The sequence below is a fragment of the Arachis ipaensis genome, chromosome B6 (genome assembly GCF_059453495.1).
Source record: "Arachis ipaensis isolate K30076 ecotype BB chromosome B6, ASM5945349v1, whole genome shotgun sequence".
Classification (NCBI taxonomy): Eukaryota; Viridiplantae; Streptophyta; class Magnoliopsida; order Fabales; family Fabaceae; genus Arachis; species Arachis ipaensis.
Window position 1 is genome coordinate 79,552,047 of NC_142441.1, and position 24,581 is coordinate 79,576,627.

Consider the following 24,581-nt stretch of genomic DNA (forward strand, 5'->3'; position numbering starts at 1 on the left):
AGCAAGTAGTCAAGTAAGCAAGTAGGCATGTTATTCAAATAGGCATACAATTTCAAGTCGGCAAAGCAAACAAACAGATAGAAAATGCACATGATGAATGCCTGCCTTATTAGCTGTGATATCACATTGTCGGTTCAACTGCCAACCCAACACATCTCCATGGAAATGTCGCCCTTCGAAATCGTCATTGGGAACCCCCGAGATATAGTACTCGGATCACTGTCCAGGGTTTTGTGCCTGCACACTCTATTGATCCGAAGGGATGCGAGTGGGATACTCTTGCCTCAGACCTCACATCTCAATGTAAGTGGGATTTAACCACCGTCCTTACGCCGCCGCCGCTACCTCGACAGGCGGGATCCAACCGCCATCCCTGCCGGGCACATAGCATCTCATAATCTCAATATAAAACAGTAGTTCAGTGGTTTTTTAGAAAATATTTTCAATACATCAATGATTCATCATTGCACATTTGAGTCCTTGACTCATCTCAACCACTGTCACATCAACATTTTCATTTTCGAGTCTTCGACTTATCTCAACTACTGTCAATTCACATTTCAGTTCCGAACTCAGCAGTTCATCAGTTCTCATTGATGACATGTCACCATGTCATATTTTTCTATGCTTTTTCATACAAGAAATTGATGATTTGTGCTTAAATATTGAATTCTTTTGTGCTTAAATGTTATATTTCTTTGATCTTTTAATTTTATAAATCTTGTAGGAAATAAGAAGAAAAAGAAGCAAAAAGCACAAAATAAGCTAAAAAGGAGAAAAAAAAAAGAGCTTTGGGGCACACTTTGAAAATTGGAGCACACTTTAGAGGCTTAGGCCACGCTTTTAAAAGCGTGGCCCATGACCAAATTAAAGGAGATTGGCAATTAGCACACAAAGCTCAGCTCTTGCCAAGAGCATAGCTTTATCGTGATGCAAAATGAGCTTGGAAGCAAAATTTTCGCTAAGTTAAAATCTGGGCACTCACAACATGACCATGCCTCCTTCAAAGGGCCATAACTTGAGCTACAGACGTTCGATTGATGTGCCTCCAGTTGTGTTGGAAAGCTGACATTCAGAGCTTTCCAACGATATATGGCAATCCATATTTGGCATGAAATTGAGGCACGAGTGAAATGCATCTTTAAGGGAAAAAAAAAAGCAAAAAAAAATCAGCCAATGCTTCCACCAAGGTTCGAAGCTGGAGCCTCACTCCAAAGCAAAGTAGCGCTCACTTGGAGAGCACAGCGCTCTCTTGGAGAGCATTGTCATGCTCTCTCCCAAAGAAAATGCAAGGAAACTAAGCCAATATGGCTTCACTAGGATTTGAACTTGAGGCCTTCCACTCAAGGCAAGGTGCTACCTGTTTTTGCTTCACAAAGAAATTGCTCCCCAAATGCTTTCACCAAGGCTTGAATACTTCGGTTATTATTTTTATGGGTTTGTACTTGTGACAAAAAATTTTTGCATGAAAGGATTATTTTTTGGTTTACAAACTATGCTTGCAACGAGAATTCATTGAGGAATTCTAAACCATCAAAAATCTATTCATCAAGTGGCTATATTGTACAGTACCAATCAACAGCCACGCTTTACAAGCGTAACCGTATGTCTCCCTATTGGCACGCTTTAAAAGCATAGCCGTATCTACCTCTATTGGCACTCTTTTAAAGCGTGGCCATAATGTATAGTAGGCATCAACAGTGTAACAACCCTAGTTTTTGAAAATCAAATAATTAGTTATTTGTGATTTATTATATTTGTTGATAATTTTATTTTAAGAAAATTATTTTACTAAAGGTAATTAAATGGAGTTTCATGATAACTGGAGTTTAAATTAATTAGAATTTTTATATAATCTTTATTAGATATTTGGTATAATTGAAATTATAATTTTGGTAATTGAAAAATAAGAAGAATTGTATAATTTAATTTAAATAAATTCTATTTTAAATGAATTATGTTATTAATTTGAACTCCTAGAAATTATTTTATTAGAAATGATTAGATTAATATTTATAAATACTTTAAGTTTAAGTCAATTAATATTTATGTACAATTTTTATTATAATTAATTATTTTATAAATTGAAATTAAAGTTTCAGAGATAGAAAAATAATAGAGATTTGTATGATTTAATCTAGAAAATTGATATTTGAATTTAAATTGTACTTTACAAAATATAATTAACTTGTTCATTTTATAATGTAAATTAGAAATAATTGATTGAACTTAGCAATATGTTGATAAATAATGTTCCTAAATATTTTTAAGAGAGTATATTTGATTTTAAAATTACTCTACCCTTCAATTTTATCAAAATATCTATTCATATCTATCCATATTCTTTTATAAAATCCCTAATTTCTAACCCTAATTCCCAAATTGAATCAGAAACCCTAATTCCTAATTTCAAACCCTAACTCTTCCACCGTCACCATCCCTCAGCCGTACCCCACCCCCTTCTTCCTAAACACAACACGCGCAAACAAAAGAAAGAAACAGAGAAATGAAAAGGGAGAACAGAGGGCTTGGAATCGGAGAGGAGGGAGAGACTGTCGCCAGCTCCGTCGCGTGTCACCACCGGTCATTGCTGCTGAGCCATCGTCGGAAACGGAACCGCGGAGAGAGAGAGCCGTCCAGCCGCCTTGCTAGAGCCGTCGTTTCTGCGCCGTCGCCGTCGTCAGCCCCGCGAGCTGCTACCCGCGTCACTGCCGTCGAAGCTCCACGATGCTGCCGCCATTTCGCGAGGAGAGGACGTTCACAGAGGGAGCCAGGGGAGAAAGGGAGAGACGAGCGCAAACCAGATCGGGAGGGGGAAGGCGCCGTGTTTGGTAGCTGCCGTCGCGTCGCCACCGTCGCCCTCACTGCGCCGTTGTCGTCCTCGTCACAGAGCCAGCTGCCGCCACTTATAGCAAAGTCAGAGAGATGAAACTCGGGAACAGAGGAGACAGAGAGCTCGGAGGCTGAGTTGGGGTTCAACCACCGTGCCCAGCCGTGCTCGCGTCGTCGGCGCCGTTTTCGTCGAAACTGCCGCCATTTGAGGGGCTATGCTTGGCCGCCGTTATGCTACCCTGCTTCACCATGGCTGAGCTCTGCCACTCCCTGCTCTTTGGGCTTGTGATGCTGATGCGGGAATTACTACAAGAAGAGAAGAACACGAAAAGGAGAAACTGGGATCGTTGTTGTCGCCACCGCTGCTGAAGACCAGCCACCGCGCCGAGCTTTTACCGTCATCGTTCTACCCGGTGTCGCCAGCACTGAAGTCAGCTGCTACCACCGTCGAGCCTTGTTGGAACTCAGATCTGCTTCTGGTCCTGGTTCTCATAGCTGCCTGAGCCTCTGTCGCCATCAGAGATGTTGTCTAGTTGATGCAGCTGCTGCTGTTAACACCGGTGGAGGTTGAAGCTACCATTACTGATGTGAATGAAAAATAAAAAGGGGTTCATCACGTTTGATTTCTACAAGTAGCGACACCGAGGTAGGAGATTTAACGTTTTTAATTTAGAATGCCTACAAAGTTATTGGATAAGTGCAAATGGTTAAGAATTTCTTAATTAACATGAATGACTTAAAATGCATTTGAAATTAGTTAGTCGTTGTGAATATTCTGAGATGTGATTGAACTTAGATGCTGTTGTGAATAATGATTAATTTAGTGTAACTTATTAAACTGAAATATGCCGAGTTAATTGTTGAACAGCTGTTGAATGGATAATTGATGAATTTAGTTTGGATTGCTGCTGTGAACTGGTACGCGAAATCGTGATTACACTTTAATTATGTAAAATTCATCGCTCTTTCTTTTCCTGGCAATGGCGCCAAAAACATGACGCCAAGACCATGGTTCACAACTCCGTGTAACTAACCAGCAAGTGCACTGGGTCGTCCAAGTAATACCTTACGTGAGTAAGGGTCGAATCCCACGGAGATTGTTGGTATGAAGCAAGCTATGGTCACCTTGCAAATCTCAGTCAGGCAGATATAAATTGATAATGGTGTTTTCGAATAATAATTAGTAGAATAGGGATAGAAATACTTATGTAATTCATTGGTGAGAATTTCAGATAAGCGAATGGAGATGCTTTCGTTCCTCTGAACCTCTACTTTCCTGCTATCTTCATCCAATCAGTCTTACTCCTTTCCATGGCTGGCTTTATGCAAGGGCATCACCGTTGTCAGTGGCTACATCCCCTCCTCTCAGTGAAAAATATGCTCACATGCTCTGTCACAGCACGGCTAATCATCTGTCGGTTCTCGATCATGCTGGAATAGGATTCACCCTCCTTTTGCGTTTGTCACTAACGCCCAACACTCGCGAGTTTGAAGCTCGTCACAGTCATTCAATCATTGAATCCTACTTGGAATACCACAGACAAGGTTTAGACTTTCCGGATTCTCTTGAATGCCGCCATCATTCTAGCTTACGCCACGAAGATTCTGATTAAGAGATCTAAGAGATACTCATTCAGTCGAAGGTAAAACGGAAGTGGTTGTCAGGCACGCGTTCATAGGGAATGATGATGATTGTCACGTTCATCACATTCAGATTAAAGTACGAATGAATATCTTAGAAGCGAAAAAAGATGAATTGAATAGAAAACAGTAGTACTTTGCATTAATCTTTGAGGAACAGCAGAGCTCCACACCTTAATCTATGGAGTGTAGAAACTCTACCGTTAAAAATACATAAGTGAAAGGTCCAGGCATGGCCGAGATGGCCAGCCCCCATGGTCTAAGAACTATGCGTTCAAAGATTTCTAATACAATAGTAAAAGGTCCTATTTATAATAAACTAGTCACTAGGGTTTACAGAAATAAGTAATTGATGCATAAATCCACTTTTGATCCTTCAGAAGATGCCTCTTGAGTACTGTTGGATGCAGCTTGCATTCCATGCAGACTCTGAGAGATCATATTGACTTGCTGAGTCAATATTTTATTCTGAGCCAATATGGCATTCAGAGTATCAACTTCAAGAACTCCCTTCTTCATAGGCGTCTCATTGCTCACAGGATTCCTTTCAGAAGTGTACATGAACTGGTTATTAGCAACCATGTCAATGAGTTCTTGAGCTTCTGCAGGCGTTTTCTTTAGGTGAATGGATCCACCTGCAGAAGTGTCCAGTGACATCTTTGATAGCTCAGATAAACCATCATAGAATATATCCAGGATGGTCCATTCTGAAAGCATGTCAGAAGGACACTTTTTTGGTCAACTGTTTGTATCTTTCCCAAGCTTCATAGAGGGATTCACCTTCTTTCTGTCTGAAGGTTTGAACATCAGCTCTAAGCTTGCTCAGCTTTTGAGGAGGAAAGTAGTTGGCTAAGAAAGCCGTGACCAGCTTATCCCAAGAGTTCAGGCTGTCTTTGGGTTGAGAATCCAACCATAATCTAGCTCTGTCTCTTACAGCAAAAGGGAAAAGCATGAGCCTGTAGACTTCAGGATCTACTCCATTAGTCTTAACAGTATCACATATCTGCAAGAATTCAGTTAAGAACTGAAAAGGATCTTCAGATGGAAGTCCATGAAACTTGCAGTTCTGCTGCATCAGAGAAACTAGTTGAGGTTTCAGCTCAAAGTTGTTTGCTCCAATGGCAGGAATGGAGATGCTTCTTCCATGTAAATTGGAATTAGGTGCAGTAAAGTCACCAAGCATCTTCCTTACATTATTATTATTTTCGGCTGCCATCTCCTCTTCCTGTTCGAAAATTTCTGAAAGGTTATCTCTGGATTGTTGTATTTTAGCTTCTCTTAGTTTCCTTTTCAGAGTCCTTTCAGGTTCTGGATCTGCTTCCACAAGAATGTTCCTATCCTTGCTCCTGCTCATATGACAAAGAAGAGGGCACAGAAAAATAATAATAATAATAGAGATCCTTTATACCACAGTATAGGGATCTCTGTGTGAGTAGAAGAAGAGGGGGAGACAAAGAATGTAATGTAATGGAAGAAACACAACTGTGAGGAGGGTTGAGATGTGAGATGAGATGTTAGTAAATGAATAAATAAATAGAATAAGATGGGAGAAGGAGAATTTTCGAAAAATATTTTTGAAAAAGAGTTAGTGATTTTTGAAAATGGTTTTTGAAAAATGTTAGTATTTTTCGAAAAAGTTTTAAAATCAAAAATAAAAAATAATTAGTTAATAAAAAAGAAATTTTTGAAAAAGAGGGAAGATATTTTCGAAAATTAGAGAGAGAGAGTTAGTTAGGTAGTTTTGAAAAAGTTAAGAAACAAACAAAAAGTTAGTTAGTTAGTTAGAACAAATTTTGAAAAGATAAGAAGTTAGGAGGTTAGAAAAGATATTTTGAAACCAACTTTTTGAAAAAGGTAAGATAAGAAGATATTTTAGAAAGATATGATAGGAATTAATTTTGAAAAAGAAGATTTGATTTTTAAAATCACAATTAATAACTTGATTCATAAGAAATCACAAGATATGATTCTAGAACTCAAAGTTTGAATCTTTCTTAACAAGCAAGTAACAAACTTGAAATTTTTGAATCAAAACATTAATTGTTATTGTTATTTTCGAAAATTTGGTATAAAAATAAGAAAAAGATTTTTGAAAAATATTTTTGGAATTTTCGAAAATAACTAAAAATTTTGAAAAAGATTTGATTTTTGAAAAAGATTTTGAAAAAGATAAGATTTTCAAATTGAAAATTTGATTTGACTCATAAGAAATAACTTTGATTTTAAAAATTTTTGAAAAAGTCAATCCAAATTTTCGAATTTAATGAGAGAAAATGGAAAAGATATTTTTTTGATTTTTTGGAATTTTTATGATGAGAGAGAAAAACACTAAAGAGATGCAATGCATGAAATTTTTAGATCAAAACATGTGATGCATGCAAGAATGCTATGAATGTCAAGATGAACACCAAGAACACTATGAATGTCAAGATGAACATCATAGACATAATTTTGAAAAAATTTTTAATGCAAAGAAAACATGCAAGACACCAAACTTAGAAATCTTTCATGTTTAGACTCTAAGAAACGAAAAATGCACATGTAAAACAAGAAAAGACACAAAACATGAAAACATCAAGATCAAACAAGAAGACTTACCAAGAACAACTTGAAGATCATGAAGAACACTATGAATGCATGATATTTTCGAAAAATGCAAGATGCATATGCAAGTGACACCAAACTTATGATATGACTCAAGACTCAAACAAGAAACACAAAATATTTTTTTTTTATTTTTATGATTTTCTAATTTTTTTGGATTTTTTTTTATATATATATATATATTTTTTTTTTGAAAATTATTTTGAAAAATAAAAATAAGGATTCCAAAGTTTTTAATATGAATTCCAAGAATCTTGCCATGTTAGTCTTAAAGCTCCAATCAAAGGGTCAGGCATGGCTTAATAGCTAGCCAAGCTTTAATAAAAATATGAGTGTAATTCAGACATGACAAGCCTAACATGCTCTATCCAAAAGAATTAGACATGGCTTTATAGCCAGCCATGCTTCACATGCTTCATGAAACACTAGAATTCATTCTTAAAAATTCTGAAGAAAAATATATTTTTGAAAACAATTTTTTTTTTCGAAAACAGATGAGAAAATTTTTGAAAGATTTTTGAAAAATTTTTGAAAACAAAACAAAAAAAAATTACCTAATCTGAGCAACAAGATGAACCGTCAGTTGTCCAAACTCGAACAATCCCCGGCAACGGCGCCAAAAACTTGGTACGCGGAATCGTGATTACACTTTAATTATGTAAAATTCATCGCTCTTTCTTTTCCTGGCAATGGCGCCAAAAATATGACACCAAGACCATGGTTCACAACTCCGTGTAACTAACTAGCAAGTGCACTGGGTCGTCCAAGTAATACCTTACGTGAGTAAGGGTCGAATCCCACGGAGATTATTGGTATGAAGCAAGCTATGGTCACCTTGCAAATCTCAGTCAGGCAGATATAAATTGATAATGGTGTTTTCGAATAATAATTAGTAGAATAGGGATAGAAATACTTATGTAATTCATTGGTGAGAATTTCAGATAAGCGAATGGAGATGCTTTCGTTCCTCTGAACCTCTGCTTTCCTGCTATCTTCATCCAATCAGTCTTACTCCTTTCCATGGCTGGCTTTATGCAAGGGCATCACCGTTGTCAGTGGCTACATCCCCTCCTCTCAGTGAAAAATATGCTCACATGCTCTGTCACAGCACGGCTAATCATCTGTCGGTTCTCGATCATGCTGGAATAGGATTCACCCTCCTTTTGCGTTTGTCACTAACGCCCAACACTCGCGAGTTTGAAGCTCGTCACAGTCATTCAATCATTGAATCCTACTCGGAATACCACAGACAAGGTTTAGACTTTCTAGATTCTCTTGAATGCCGCCATCATTCTAGCTTACGCCACGAATATTCTGATTAAGAGATCTAAGAGATACTCATTTAGTCGAAGGTAGAACGGAAGTGGTTGTCAGGCACACGTTCATAGGGAATGATGATGATTGTCACGTTCATCACATTCAGATTGAAGTACGAATGAATATCTTAGAAGCGAAATAAGATGAATTGAATAGAAAACAGTAGTACTTTGCATTAATCTTTGAGGAACAGCAGAGCTCCACACCTTAATCTATGGAGTGTAGAAACTCTACCGTTAAAAATACATAAGTGAAAGGTCCAGGCATGGCCGAGATGGCCAGCCCCCATGGTCTAAGAACTATGCGTTCAAAGATTTCTAATACAATAGTAAAAGGTCCTATTTATAATAAACTAGTCACTAGGGTTTACAGAAATAAGTAATTGATGCATAAATCCACTTCCGGGGCCCACTTGGTGTGTACTTGGGCTGAGCTTTATTTTTCCACGTCCAGAGGCCATTTGTGGAGTTGAACGCCAGGTTTGGATCCATTTCTGGCGTTCAACTCTGGTTTTTGATCCATTTCTGGCGCTGAACTCCAGAATTGGGCAGAGAGCTGGCGTTGAACGCCAGTTTGCGTCGTCTATTCTTGGCCAAAGTATGGACTATTATATATTGCTGGAAAGCCCTGGATGTCTACTTTCCAACGCAATTGGAAGCGCGCCATTTTGTGTTCTGTAGCTCCAGAAAATCCACTTTAAGTGCAGGGAGGTCAGAATCCAACAGCATCAGCAGTCCTTCTTCAACCTCTGAATCTGATTTTTGCTCAAGTCCCTCAATTTCAGCCAGAAAATATCTGAAATCACAGAAAAACACACAAACTCATAGTAAAGTCCAGAAATGTGAATTTAACATAAAATCTATTAAAAACATCCCAAAAAGTAACTAGATTCTACTAAAAATATACTAAAAACAATGCCAAAAAGTGTATAAATTATCCGCTCATCATGAACATAATTGGTTTTGCTGTTATAAGAGACTAATTGATAGAAATAAGCTTGGTTTGAGGTTGTGAAATTTGGATTATTGAATTCAAGTTATGGCTGTGAATGTCTTTGGGCTTTGTTGTGAGTGTTTGAAGTTGTAATTGATATTGTTTTCTCTGATTTTGATGGAATTGTTGAAAAGTTCTGATTCTATGTGATTATACTGAATTAGTTGAATTGTGTGGCTGTATTCTGGTTATTGAGAGTAAGTGCTTCTTGTTATTTTTAGTTATCTAATGTATCGGAATGGCTGTGAAATTAACTTGTGACTAATTGGAATTGGCTTTGATGATTGTTAAAGTTGAGTCATGATTAATTAGAATTAAGATTGAGAACTGTTAAAAGATTGAAGTTTGATTACCAAATCATTCTCTTCAAGTCTAACTTTTTAAAACAAAATAGTAACTTTGCTAAAGAGTAAATGGCATTAATTAAAAATTATGAAAGGCTGATTTTTTGGGATTACTAGTTGATTGTGTTTAATTTTAAAAGGATTTTATGATAAGTGAAAAGTAAATATGAAATGGTGAGATTGGATTGATGGATTAGCAAAAATTGTGGAGTATGATTGATTTGCTAATTATTATAAAAAGCGTATAAATTATCCGCTCATCATGAACATAATTGGTTTTGCTGTTATAAGAGACTAATTGATAGAAATAAGCTTGGTTTGAGGTTGTGAAATTTGGATTATTGAATTCAAGTTATGGCTGTGAATGTCTTTGGGCTTTGTTGTGAGTGTTTGAAGTTGTAATTGATATTGTTTTCTCTGATTTTGATGGAATTGTTGAAAAGTTCTGATTCTATGTGATTATACTGAATTAGTTGAATTGTGTGGCTGTATTCTGGTTATTGAGAGTAAGTGCTTCTTGTTATTTTTAGTTATCTAATGTATCGGAATGGCTGTGAAATTAACTTGTGACTAATTGGAATTGGCTTTGATGATTGTTAAAGTTGAGTCATGATTAATTAGAATTAAGATTGAGAACTGTTAAAAGATTGAAGTTTGATTACCAAATCATTCTCTTCAAGTCTAACTTTTTAAAACAAAATAGTAACTTTGCTAAAGAGTAAATGGCATTAATTAAAAATTATGAAAGGCTGATTTTTTGGGATTACTAGTTGATTGTGTTTAATTTTAAAAGGATTTTATGATAAGTGAAAAGTAAATATGAAATGGTGAGATTGGATTGATGGATTAGCAAAAATTGTGGAGTATGATTGATTTGCTAATTATTATAAAAAGCGGATATCTGATTGATTGAGATTTGTCTGTTTGAAAATTATTGAGAAAAGGGCTGGTTATTTGTTGAGAAAGAGGGAACCCCTAAGGGTGGCTAAGTCCGAGTTTTAGGGGTGGTGCCGCCGGAATTTTGTAAAATCTGATGTTTTACTTGAAAAAGTTATTTTAGAAGGTTTGGATTTGGAAAGTTATGTTATTTAAGTTTTATCTATTGATTAAAGTATTATGTATGACCTACGCATACGCGTAACAAGGAAAATTGCCAAATGACGTGCACGTGTGACCTACGCGTACGCGAGACATGCGCCACGTGCAGAAAGTTGCAGAAAGCGTAGGGAGCGATTTTCTGGGCTCCTTTTCGGTCCAATTCCAAGCCCGAGAACACAGAATAGAGACTGTAGAATGGGCGAATCACACATGACACTTTTCATTATTCACAATTTAGGTTTAGATGTAGTTCTCTAGAGAGAGAGGCTCTCTCCTCTCTCTATGTTTTAGGATTTCTCTTAGTTTTAGGTTTATTTCTTCTCAATTTCAGGTTCAATGTTCCTTTAATTTAGTTTCTCTTCTACATTTATTTGTTCTAGCATTCTAGTTTATTTCTTTTCCTTGTTGATTACTTTATGTTGACAATTTGGTTTATGAATTCCATGTTAGATTTGATTTCTTTATTTAATGAAATTTGAGGTATTTCATATTTATGATTTTAATTTAGCTTTTTACATTCTTAGCTTGAATTGAGTAATTAGAGACTCTTGAGTTATCAAACTCCTTTGTTGATTGATAATTAAAAGTTGTTAATTGATTTGAATTCCACTAACTCTAGTCTTTCCTTCGGAGTTGACTAGGACTTGAGGATTCATATTGATTTATCCACTTGACTTTCCTTCATAGTTAGAGGATAACTAAGTGGGAGCAATGGACAATTGATATCAAAATTGATAAGGATAACTATGATAGGACGTCTAATTTTCATACCTTGCCAAGAGTTTTCTTAGTTATTAATTTAATTTCTTGCAATTTACTTTTCTGTTCCTTATTCAAAAACCCAAAAAGATACAAACAATTTTTTTAAATACTTTGACCCGAGGTCTAAATACTTCGGTTTAATTTTTTTATTGGGTTTGCTTAAGTGACAAACAATTTTTTGTACGAAAGGATTCTTTGTTGGTTTAGAAACTATACTAGCAACGAGGATTTATTTGTGAATTCTTTACTAGCAAAAATCCATTCGTCATGCTCCCACAATTCCCAGGGTTGGGATTGATAAAAGAGCCTAGTACTCTTCTTTCTTGTGGAGGAGCATGGTTGCCAGCAACTTCATCTTGATGATTGTACACTTCACCTTCCATGTTTTGGGTTGGATTCTCTTCTTCTTCACCAACTACCCTTTTTCCTCTTGCTACTGCCTCTCTTTTCAGTCTTAGAAATGTCCTCTCAGGTTCAGAATCGTAAGAGGTTACAGCTCCACTCCTCCCTGTCATAGACAACACAAATACAATCTAAAACAAAATTGAACACCCTCTTGGTAGAAGGGTGAGTAAGTCAAGATTGGTTGATGCAAAGCATCAAACAGTTAGTGGGCTTCTGTTAGAATGGCAGTATATACAATGAATAATTGAAAATTCAAGTGCTAGAAGAAATAAAGAAAATAAGGAACTGAATTTAAAGTTATTAACAAAGTAAATAAAATTCTTAATCTAAATACCCATCAACTTAATCATTGTCAATTCAGAATCAATCCCCGGCAACGGCGCCGTAAACTTGATGACTTGAATTTACTGTATTACAACAATAATTCCTTCGGCAAGTATACCCGATTATCGTCAAGTAAAAATTCAGTGAGAGTGAGGTCGATCCCACGACGATTGATTGATTGAACAACTTTAGTTACAGGGTAATTTAGTTAAGCGAATCAAGAATAAGTGTTGAGTGCAGAAAACTAAATGACAGAAATGTAAATTGTAACGACCCTAGTTTTTGAAAATCAAATAATTAGTTATTTGTGATTTATTATATTTGTTGATAATTTTATTTTAAGAAAATTATTTTACTAAAGGTAATTAAACAGTTTCATGATAATTGGAGTTTAAATTAATTAGAATTTTTATATAATCTTTATTGGATATTTGATATAATTGAAATTATAATTTTAGTAATTGAAAAATAAGAAAGAATTGTGCCTTTCAATTTAAGTAATTTTTATTATGAATAAATTATATTCTATTTTATTAATTTGTACTCTTAGAGATTAATTTATTAGAAATTATTAGTTTAATTTTTATAAATACTTTAAGTTTAAGTTAATTAATATTTATATACAGTTTTTATTATAATTGGTAATTTTATAATTTGAAATTAAAGTTTCGGTGATAGAAAAATAATAAAAAGTTATATCATTTAATTTGAATAATTAATATTGAGTCTAAACTATATTTTATGAAAATGTGATTAATATGCTTATTTTATAATTTAAATTAGAAATAATTAATTCAACTTAGCAATATGTTGATAAATAATGTTCTTAAATATTTTTAAGAGAGTATATTTGGTTTTAAAATTACTCTACCCTCCAATTTTATCAAAATATCTATTCATATCTATCTATATTCCTTTATAAAATCCTAAATTCCCAACCCTAAATTCCCAAATTAAATCAGAACCCTAATTCATAAATTAAGAAACCCTAACCCTTTTCATGCTAACAGCCACCACCCTCCAAACATCCACTGCCGTTACCGTCACCACACGACACACACACAGACTCACCTCTCTCACTCTCAGCCTCACCAACGCACTCACACTCATTTCCTCACTACACACGCATGCACACATATGGAGAAGACAGGAAGAGAGAGCGCCAGCAAAGAGGATGGAGGAGCCGCGCTGCCACCGCACTCCATCACACCTAGTCGCGTCTTGCTCCCTGTCGTGCAATCCACCTACGCCGAGAAGGTAGAGAGAAACAGAGGAGAGTGGCGTCGCGTCTGCTGCGAGCTCGCGCCGCGGAAAGCCGCCGTGCCGTAGTCATCGTCGTCCTCATCATGACCTGTCACCGTCGCCGCTGGTCTGCCTTGGAGCCGCCATCGAGTAGAACGCGAGGAAGAGGAGTTCTCGTCACTGTTGTGCACCCAGGCATCACTGCTGTTTCCCATCCCGCCGTTGATGCTGCCGTCACTGCCACAACCACCCTTGAGCTACTACGCTACTTTTGACCTATTGAACCATCACCCGAGCTACTGTCGATCTTGCCGCTGCTGTTTGTTGGGTTTAAGATTGCTGCTGCTGTTCTTACTCTGCTCAGCCTCTGCTTCAGGTTTCGTAGTTACTGGAGCCCTCCGCCACTAGGAAACAATATTGGAGCTGCCTAGAACCACTTTGGTTGCTGCCCAGGAAACAAAACGAGTGTTGGAACTGCTAACGGAGCTGCTGTGTTTGGCAATTTTTATGAGTTTCGACATCGAGGTAGGGGATTTTATTTTTAAAGCTAAAGGTTTTTAATTTAGAATGCCTACAAGGTTAATTGGATAATTGCAAATAGTTAACAATGGTTAAGAATTGATTAATTGATGTGAATTGCTTGACATGTGTTTGACAATAGTTAGCTATTGTGATTATTGTGAATTATGAATTAGAATTGGATGCGGTTGTGATGACTCTAAATTATAAGTGAAATTAGATGCGGTTGTGAATTGTATTTTGAATTATTGATTTTTGTGATAAGTTGGCTGAGATTCTGATCTTGAATAAATTATTTTGAATTGTTTGATATTAAATTGGAATTTTTATATATTGGAATGGCTGTGAAATGGACTTGTGACGGGTTGGAATTAGTTGAAATGGGGCTGTGAATGATGATTTATTTAATGTTACTTATTAAACTAAAAACAATGTTGAGCTAATTATTGAAAATATGACGTTTGATAATTGATGAATGGAGTAAAAATTATGGCTGTTATTGTGACTGTTTTTGTTACTGTGAGTGATTGATTAATTGATAAGATTAATTATGGCTGAGTTGTGGCTGTATTCTGATTATTGAAAATAAGTGCTTGTTGATGTTTTTAGTTATCTGTTGTAATGGAACGGCTGTGATACTGACTACGATTGATTGAAATTGGCTTTGATGGTTGTTAAAGTTGATTCATGATTAATTAGAATTAATTTTGAGAACGTTAAAAGATTGAAGTTTGATTACCAAATCATTCTCTTCAAGTCTGACTTCTAAAACAATATAGTAACTTTGCTAAAGAGTAAATGACATTAATTAGAATTATGAAAGGCTGATTTTTGGGATTACTAGTTGATTGAGTTTAATTTTGAAAGGATCATATGATATGTGAAAAGTAAATATGAATCAATGAGATTCGGGTTGGATTGATGGATTAGTGGGAATTATGGAGTATAATTGATTTGTTAATTATTATGAATTGTGAATGTCTGATTGATTGAGAATTGTCTGTTTGAAAATTGTTGAGAAAAGGGCTGGTGATTTGTGGAGAAAGAGGGAACCCGTAAGGGTGGCTAAGTCCGAGTTTTAGGAGAGGTGTTGCCGAAATTTTATAAAATCTGTTTTATTTGAAAAGTTATTTTAGAAGATCTGGATTTGGAAAATGATATAATTTAAGTTTTATTTAGTTAAGAAAAGAATTATTCTATTTTGAATTCGATTTACCAAGGAAAGGTTTATATTTCAAAATTAAATTATTTATGAAAGAAACTATGTTTTGAGATTGATTCAATATGAAAAGAATTATGTTTTGGGCTTGAAATAAAAGATTACTTTTTAGAAGTTTGATGAATTTATAATATTTGAATTTGAATAGTAAAGAGAGATGATTTTTGAGTCTTTGGGAAGTTAGTAAACTTGGAACAAAGTTTTATTTGATTACTTCTAATGAGAGGTTATGTTTTAAAAAGTGTTTAATGAATTTAGAATAAATAATTTTCTTGAGTCTTTTGATAGAAAACTAAACTGAAAAATAGTTTTAAAGTTGGCTTGACTCATGATTGCCAAAGCAGAGATTATGAATTGAATTGATGATTAAGATTTTTATGAATGAATGCTTGAGAAAGTTAAGAAAGGTTTAAGAAAATGTGTTAATGATTCAAAGGGGAAAAGAGAATGGAGAATTGAAATACGGAATGTTGAGATTTAGAAAGAATAATAAAAAAATGATAAAAGGCAGGAAAACCCCATGAACTGTTAGTTGTTTAACTACGGGGAAAATCCATGAATTGATAATTTGTTAAATTCGGGAAGTACCCACGAACTGAATGATCATTGAACTCGGGGAAACCTATAAATTGTTATTTGTTTTAAATGCGGGAAAAACCCACGAATTGATAATCATTGATTACGGGAATAACCCACTAACTGTTATATGTTGATCTCGGGTATAACCCACGAACTGAGGATCATTGTATTATTGTGTATTGATCTCGGGTATAACCCACGAACTGAGGATCATGTTTGTTGTTGTATGTTGATCTCGGGGAAACCCACGAACTGAGGATCATTATTTGTTTGTGAATTGATCTCGGGGACGCCCACGAACTGAGGATCACTGTTTCCCCTTGTGCGTATATTATGGGGTCGGGCTTTGTGCTAACTGCCGGTAGTCATGAAGGAGTGGTATTCTTACCACCGACACATATGCACTAAGGACACAAAGGGAAGCCATATCTGGGACTTGTTCCTAGGTAATGTCGGGCTGCAGGGTGTAAACCAACACGTGAGCTCATGGCCTGCTTAGGACAGACATGCATCATAGTGGTTGTGCATTTGTATTTGGTTTTGTTTGCTTGTATTACTTCTCTGTGATTGTGTTGTTTGTTTTATTGTGATTTGTTTGTGTGTTGAATTGAGTTTCTTACTTGTGCTAGTAGTCTGTGAATGTATAAAGATAATTAATAACTGTTTGTTGTGACTGAAAATCAATTATGTGGCTGAAAGATATTTAATATGACATTTTGTGATTGAGATCTATTTTGGGTTTAGGAATTTAAAGCAAGTAATTATTTATCTAAAGTAAGATTAAAAAGTATTTCAAAGGGTTTGACAAAGATATTTTATTAAGCAAAGTTAATTATTTGCATGTTAATCATTACTTTTACGGCATTCTGATTCCCTATTGAGAACATGTGGTTTGTTCTCACCCCAAAATATTCCACCCTTTCAGTGACACAGGTTCGAAGACACAATTTGAAGCTGCGGGCAATTATAGAATTTATTTATGAGTTAAGTTTATAATTTAAGTTTCTTTCACAGAATTCCCTCGCCTTTGTAGCTTTAGTTTTTATTTTATGCAGAGGGATAGGAGTTGTACCTGAGCTTTATTAAGGTTCTTTTGTGAAATATTTATTATTATTATTAATTACGTGATTATTATTACTTGGTGATGTTTGCTATATGAATTTAATTAATAAAAATAAAATTTTCTGGAATTTTCTATAAAATAGAAACGCGATATCGAACTAAAGACTCAATATTAAATAGTTAATAAAAGAAATAGGTTAGTAACTCCTTACTTTTGGTACGATCATGACGTACTGGAAGTTGGGTCGTTACATAAATGACTTGAAGATAAAGAAAATAGTAAAGTGCTAGAATGTAAAGAGCATTGATGAGCGAATAATTTATACGCTTTTTGGCATTATTTTCAGTATGTTTTTAGTATATTTTAGTTAGTTTTTATTATGTTTTTATTAGTTTTTATTCAAAAATCACATTTCTGGACTTTACTATGAGTTTGTGTGTTTTTCTGTGATTTCAGGTATTTTCTGGCTGAAATTGAGGGACCTGAACAAAAATCTGATTCAGAGGCTGAAAAAGGACTGCAGATGCTGTTGGATTCTGACCTCCCTGCACTCGAAGTGGATTTTGCTGGAGCTACAGAAGCCCAATTGGCGTGCTCTCAATTGCGTTGGAAAGTAAACATTCTGTGCTTTCCAACAATATATAATAGTCTATACTTTGTCTGAGATTTGATGGCCCAAAATGGCATTCCAAGTCAGCATAGAAATTCTGGCGTCAAAACGCCAGAACTGGCATGAAAGTTGGAGTTAAATGCCCAAACTGGCACAAAAGCTGGCGTTTAACTCCAAGAAAGGTCTCTACACATGAAAGCTTCAATGCTCAGGCGAAGCACACACCAAGGGCCTTGGAAGTGGATTTCTACACTAACTATTCTAGCTTACTCATTTTTTGTAACCCTAGGTCACTAGTTTATTATAAAAACTACTTTTAGTGATTCATCTTGTACCTCATGGCACTCTACACATTTCATATTATATCTTCTACAGCATGAGTCTCTAAACCCCATTGTTGGGGGTGAGGAGCTCTGCTGTTCTTCATGAATTAATGCAATTACTACTGTTTTCCATTCTATCACGCTTGCTTCTATTCTAAGATATTCATTCGCACTTCAACCTGATGAATGTGATGATCCGTGACACTCATCATCATTCTCACCTATGAACGCGTGCCTGACAACCTCCTCCATTCTACATGCAATCAAGCTTGAATGTGTATCTCTTGGGTATTCTGAGTAGGATATGGGAAGGGATGACTGTGACGAGCTTCAAACTCACGAGTGCTGGGCATAGTGACAGATGCAAAAGGATCAATGGATCCTATTCCAACATGAGTAAGAACCGACAGATGATTAGCCATGCGGTGACAGCTATTTGGACCATTTTCACTGAGAGGACGGATGGTAGCCATTGACAACGGTGATCCACCAACATACAGCTTGCCATGGAAGGAGCCTTGCGTGCATGAAGAAGAAGACAGTAGGAAAGCAGAAATTTAGAAGACAAAGCATCTCCAAAACCTCAACCTGTTCTCCATTACTGCATAACAAGTATTTATTTCATGTTCTTTTACTTTTTACAATCAAATCTGAGAATTATTGATATCCTGACTAAGAGTTACAAGATAACCATAGCTTGCTTCAAGCCGACAATCTCCGTGGGATCGACCCTTACTCACGTAAGGTATTACTTGGACGACCCAGTGCACTTGCTGGTTAGTTGTGCGGAGTTGCAAAAGTGTGATTGTAATTTCGTGCACCAAGTTTTTGGCGCCGTTGCTAGGGATTGTTCGAGTTTGGACAACTGACGGTCTATCTTGTTGCTTAGATTAGGAATAATTTATTTTTTGTTGGTTTAGAGTCACTAAAATTGAGTCTTTTATTTGAGTTAGTTTCATATTTTAAGTTTGGTGTCAATTGCATGCTTTTATTTTCTTTTAATTTTTCGAATTTGCATGTTCTTAGTTCTTTCTTGATCTTTAAAAATTCTAAGTTTGATGTCTTACTTGTGTTTTCCTTTAAATTTTCGAAAATTTGTGTTTGATTTTCTAAAAATTTTAAGTTTGGTGTCCCCTGTGCTTTTATTTACTTAAAAATTTTTCAAAAATTTGTTCTTGATGTTCATCTTGATCTTCAAAGTGTTCTTGGTGTTCATCTTGACATTCAAAGTTTTCTTGTTTGTTCTCTTTGTTTTGATCTAAAATTTCTAAGTTTAGTGTCATTTTGTTGTTTTTCTCTTTCCTCATTAAAATTCAAAAATCAAAAAATATCTTTTCCTTATTTTACTCATAAATTTCGAAATTTTGCATTAAATTAGTCAAAGATTTTCAAAATAATATATTTTTTTTAGTGAAGTCAAAATTATAATTTCAAAAATTGATCTTTTCAAATCTTTTTCAAAAATCAAATCTTTTTAATTTCTTCAATCATATCTTTTCAATCATATCTTTTTTTTTTAAATTGCAATCATATCTTTTCAATCATATCTTTTTCAAAATAATTTTCAATCATATCCTTTTTATTTCTAATTTCAAAATCTTTTTAATTAATTAATTAATTTAGTTTTCAATTTGCTTTTATTCCATTTTCTTCTAATTTTCGAAAATCATATCCAGAATTTTTCAAATCTTTTTAATTAATTAGCCATTTTAGCATTCGAATTATTTATTTATCTTTTTTACTTTTTCTCTTAATTTTCGAAACTTTTATTTTATTTTTCATTTATTTTGTTTTATTTTTTTCGGTTACTTTTAATTAAATAAAATAAATTAAAAAAAATTTCATATCAATTCCCTTTTCTCCATCATGGACATAAGTGGAAATGAACAGTCCAGAAGGACTCTGGGGTTATATACCAACCCTATTACAGCTGCTTATGGGAGTAGCATCTGTATACCTCCCATAAAAGCAAGCAGTTTTGAGCTAAATCCTCAGCTCATTATCATGGTGCAGCAAAATTGCCAGTATTCCGGTCTTCCACATGAAGAACATACTGAGTTTCTAGCACAGTTCCTACAAATTGCTGACACAGTACATGATAAAGAAGTAGATCAGGATGTCTACAGATTGTTACTATTTCCATTTGCTGTAAAAGATCAAGCTAAGAGGTGGTTAAATAACCAACCCACAACAAGCATAAAAACATGGAGACAGTTATCAGACAAATTCCTGAATCAATTTTACCCTCCAAAAAGGATGACACAGCTAAGGCTGGACATCCAAAGGTTTAAACAAGAGGATCATAAATCCCTTTATAATGCCTAGGAGAGGTACAGAGGGATGCTAAGGAAATGCCCCTCTGAAATGTTTTCAGAGTGGGTACAGTTAGACATCTTCTACTATGGGCTTACAGAAAAAGCTCAAATGTCTCTAGACTACTCAGCTGGTGGATCTATACACATGAGAAAGACGATTGAAGAGGCTCAAGAACTCATAGATACGGTTGCTAGAAATCAACATCTATACTCAAGCAGTGAGTCCTCCATAAAAGAAGAGGCTAGGACAGTAACTACTGATCCTAATCCTCAAGAACAGATTGTTGAACTTAACCAGCAATTACTCCTTGTGACAAGACAAATAACAAAATTTAAAGAGATGCTCCAAGACACTAAAAATGCTAACAAGAATATGGAAGCACAATTGAATTAGACAAGAGAGCAGCTATCTAAACAGATAACAGAAGAATGCCAAGCTGTCCAATTAAGGAGCGGGAAGACATTGAATAAATCAGCTCAAGGTAGCAGAAAGCCAAGAAAGGAACAACTAACAGAGGATGGCCAAACCACTACCCAAAATCCCTCTAAGGACAGCAAGAGCCCAGAGAGGAATAATTCTGGCGTTCAAACGCCAGAAAAGGGTGAAAGATTGGCGTCAAATGCCCAGTGGATGCCCACTTCTGGCATTCAAATGCCAGAAAAGGGAGAAAAGTTGGCGTTGAACGCCCATTCCTTGCCCAGTTCTGGCGTTCAAACGCCAGAAAAGGGTGGGAAGCTGGCGTTAAACACCCATCCAGCACCCAATCCTGGCATTCAAATGCCAATGAGGGATCAGACACCTGCAAGTACTGATAGTAAGCCCTCTAAGAAGGCTTTTCTAACCACCTCTGTAGGGAATAAACCTGCAACAACTAAGGTTGAAGAATATAAAGCCAAGATGCCTTATCCTCAGAAACTCTGCCAAGCAGAGCAGGATAAATAATTTGCCCACTTTGCAGACTATCTCAGGACTCTTGAGATAAAGATCCTGTAACGACCCAACTTCCAATACGTCATGATCGTACCAAAAGTAAGGCGTTACTAACCTGTTTTCCTTATTAACTATTTACTATTAAGCCTTTAGTTCGATATCGCGATTCAATTTTAGGAAAAATACCAGAAATTTTTTTTTGTTTTTATTAATTAAAATCATATAGCAAACATCACCAAGTAATAATAATCACATAATTATTAATAATAGTAATATCATACAAAAGAATATAAATAAAATTCAGGTACAACTCCTATCCCTCTGCATAAAATAAAACCTTAAGCAGTAAGGGCGACGGAATTCTATGAAAGAAACTCAAGTCATAAACTTAACTCGTAAGTAAATTCTAGAATCGCCCGCAGCTTCAAACTGAATCTTCAAACCTGTGTCACTGAAAGGGTGGAAGATTTTGCGGTGAGAACAAACCACACGTTCTCAGTAGGGAATGGGAATGCCGTAAAAGTAATGATTAACATGCAAATAATTAACTTTGCTTAATAAACCATGTTAGTCAAACCTTTTGAAGTACTTTTTAATATTACTTTAGATAAATAATTACTTTCTTTAAATTTCTAGACCCAAAACAGATCTCAATCACAATTTGTCATATTAAATATCTTTTAGTCACATAATTGATTCTCAGTCACAACAAACAATTATTAATCATCTCTATACATTCACAGACTACTAGCACAAGAAGAAACTCAATTCAGCACACAAAGGAATCACAATAAGACAAATAGCACAAAGAAGTAATACAGGCAAACACAACCAAATGTAAATGCACAACCAATATGATGCATGTCTATCCTAAGCAGGCCATGAGCTCACATGTCGGTTTACACCCTGCAGCCCGATATTACCTAGAAACAAGTCCCAGATATGGCTTCCCTTTGTGTCCTTGGTGCATATGTGTCGGTGGTAAGAATACCACTCCTTCGTGACTACCGGCAGTCGGCGCAAAGCCCGACCCATAATATACGCACAAGGAGAAACAGTGATCCTCAGTTCGTGGGCGTCCCCGAGATCATTTCACAAACAAAACAGAGATCTTCAGTTCGTGGGTTATTCCCCGAGATCAATACACAATAACATAGCGATCTTCAGTTCGTGGGTTATACCCGATATCAACATACAACAATTCATGGGTTATTCCCATAATCAATGATTATCAGTCCGTGGGTTTTTCCCGCATATAAAACAAATAACAATTTATAGGTTTCCCCGATATCAATGATCATTCAGTTCGTGGGTACTTCCCGATTTTAACCAATTATCAATTTTGTGTTTCCCCCGTAGTTAAATAACTAACAGTTCGTGGGGTATTCCCGCCTTTTATCATTTTTCATTATCCTTTTCTCAATCTCAACAATCCACAAATCAATCTTCATTCTCTCTTTCCCTTTGAATCCTTAACACATCTTCTTAAACATTTCTTAACTTTCTCAAGCATTCGTTCATAAAAATCTCAATCATCAATTCAGTTCATAATCTCTGCCTCGGCAATCTTGAGTCAAGCCAACTTTAAAACTATGTTTCATTTTAGTTCTATACCAAAGACTCAAGAAAAATCATTTATTTTAAATGCATTAAACACTTTTCAAAACTTAACCTTTCATCATAAGTAACCAAATAAAACTCTTTCTCATGTTTACTAACTTCCCAAAGATTCAAAAAGTCATCTATCTTACTATTCAAATTCAAATATTATTATTTCACCACATTTCTAAAAAGGTAATCCTTTATTTCAAGCCCAAAACATAACTCTTTCTATATTGAATCAATCTTGAAATATAGTTTCTTTCTTAAATAATTTAATTTTGAAACATAAACCTTTCTTTGGTAAGTCGAAATTAAAATAGAATAATTCTTTTCTTTACTAAATAAAGCTCAAGTAATATAATTTTCCAAATTCAAAGCTTCTAAAATAACTTTTCAAATGAAACCTCAAATTTTTATAAAATTTCGGCAGCACCTCCCCTAAAACTCGGACTTAACCACCCTTACGGGTTCCCTCTTCCTTCACATCTCATCAAACCTTTCTCAACAATTCATCAGTCCTTTTCTCAATAACTATCATACAGAATATTCTCAATCAAACAGAAATTCACAACTCATAATAAATAGTAATTTGATTATACTCTGTGATTCCCACATAATCCATTAATTCAATTCATTTCTTATCAATTCATAACTAATTTCCACATAATCCGTTAATAACTTCCATTGTATCAATTCATCAATTATTTTAACCAAAGGACTAACAGTTTTTCACTTTCCGAATTCCCAAAACATATTATCACCTAACTTAACCAAAATCTTAGCAATATTGATACCAAAACACAGAGTATGTATTATTTACATAATTCCAGTTCTCTTATAATATGTTCACCCAAAAATTCTGCTCCATATAATTCCCAATTATTACAAGTTATCCTTATACTTTTAGAGTAACTGTTCTTATCTTTAAATTCAGATTTCATAGGATAAATTTAATAATCAAGCTTCAATATGTTAACAGTTCTCAAACTTAATTCTAATTGATCATGAACCAACATTAACAACTACCAAAACCAGTTCCAACCAGTAACAAGTCAATTTCACAGCCATTCCGATACATCAAATAACTAAAAACAACAACAAACACTTACTCTCCATAACTAGAATACAGCTACACAACTCAACTAATTCAGTATATTCACATGGAATCAGAACTTTTCAATAATCCCATTAAAATCAGAAAACACCAATATCAATTACAGCTTCAAACTAAAGCAAATCTCATCAATTAGTTACTCACGACAACGAAACCAGTCAATATCACAGCCATAACCCAAACTCAATTCACATTCGCATCCAACTCCAATCATAACTCAGAATAATCACCACAACTAACTCTTCTCAAATACATTTCACTTAATGATTAACTCTTCATATCTCAATTTAATAAGTAAACTTAAATAAACCACTAATTGCAGCCACAGTTCAACCAATTCCAACCTGTCACAAATCCATTTTATAGCCATCCCAATATATTAAATTTCTAATTCAATATCAAACAATTCAAAGTAATTCATTCAAGATCAAAATCTCAGCCAACTCATCACAAGAAAATCAGTAATTCAAAATACAATTCACAACCAGATTTTAACCAATTCAGCAATATCACATAAGATCAGAATTTCCAACAAATCTACGACCGTTACACTATATCAAATAACTAGCACATCATTCAATTCAATATAAATCTGTCAAAGATTAGAATTTCAGTCAGTTTGCAACCATCAAGCAAAACAGCTTATGGCAACCAGCTCAACATAATCAAATAACAGGATTCTCAATAATTCCAAACAATTAGAAAATCGGTAATAGTTACAGCCTCAAATCAAAATCAATATTA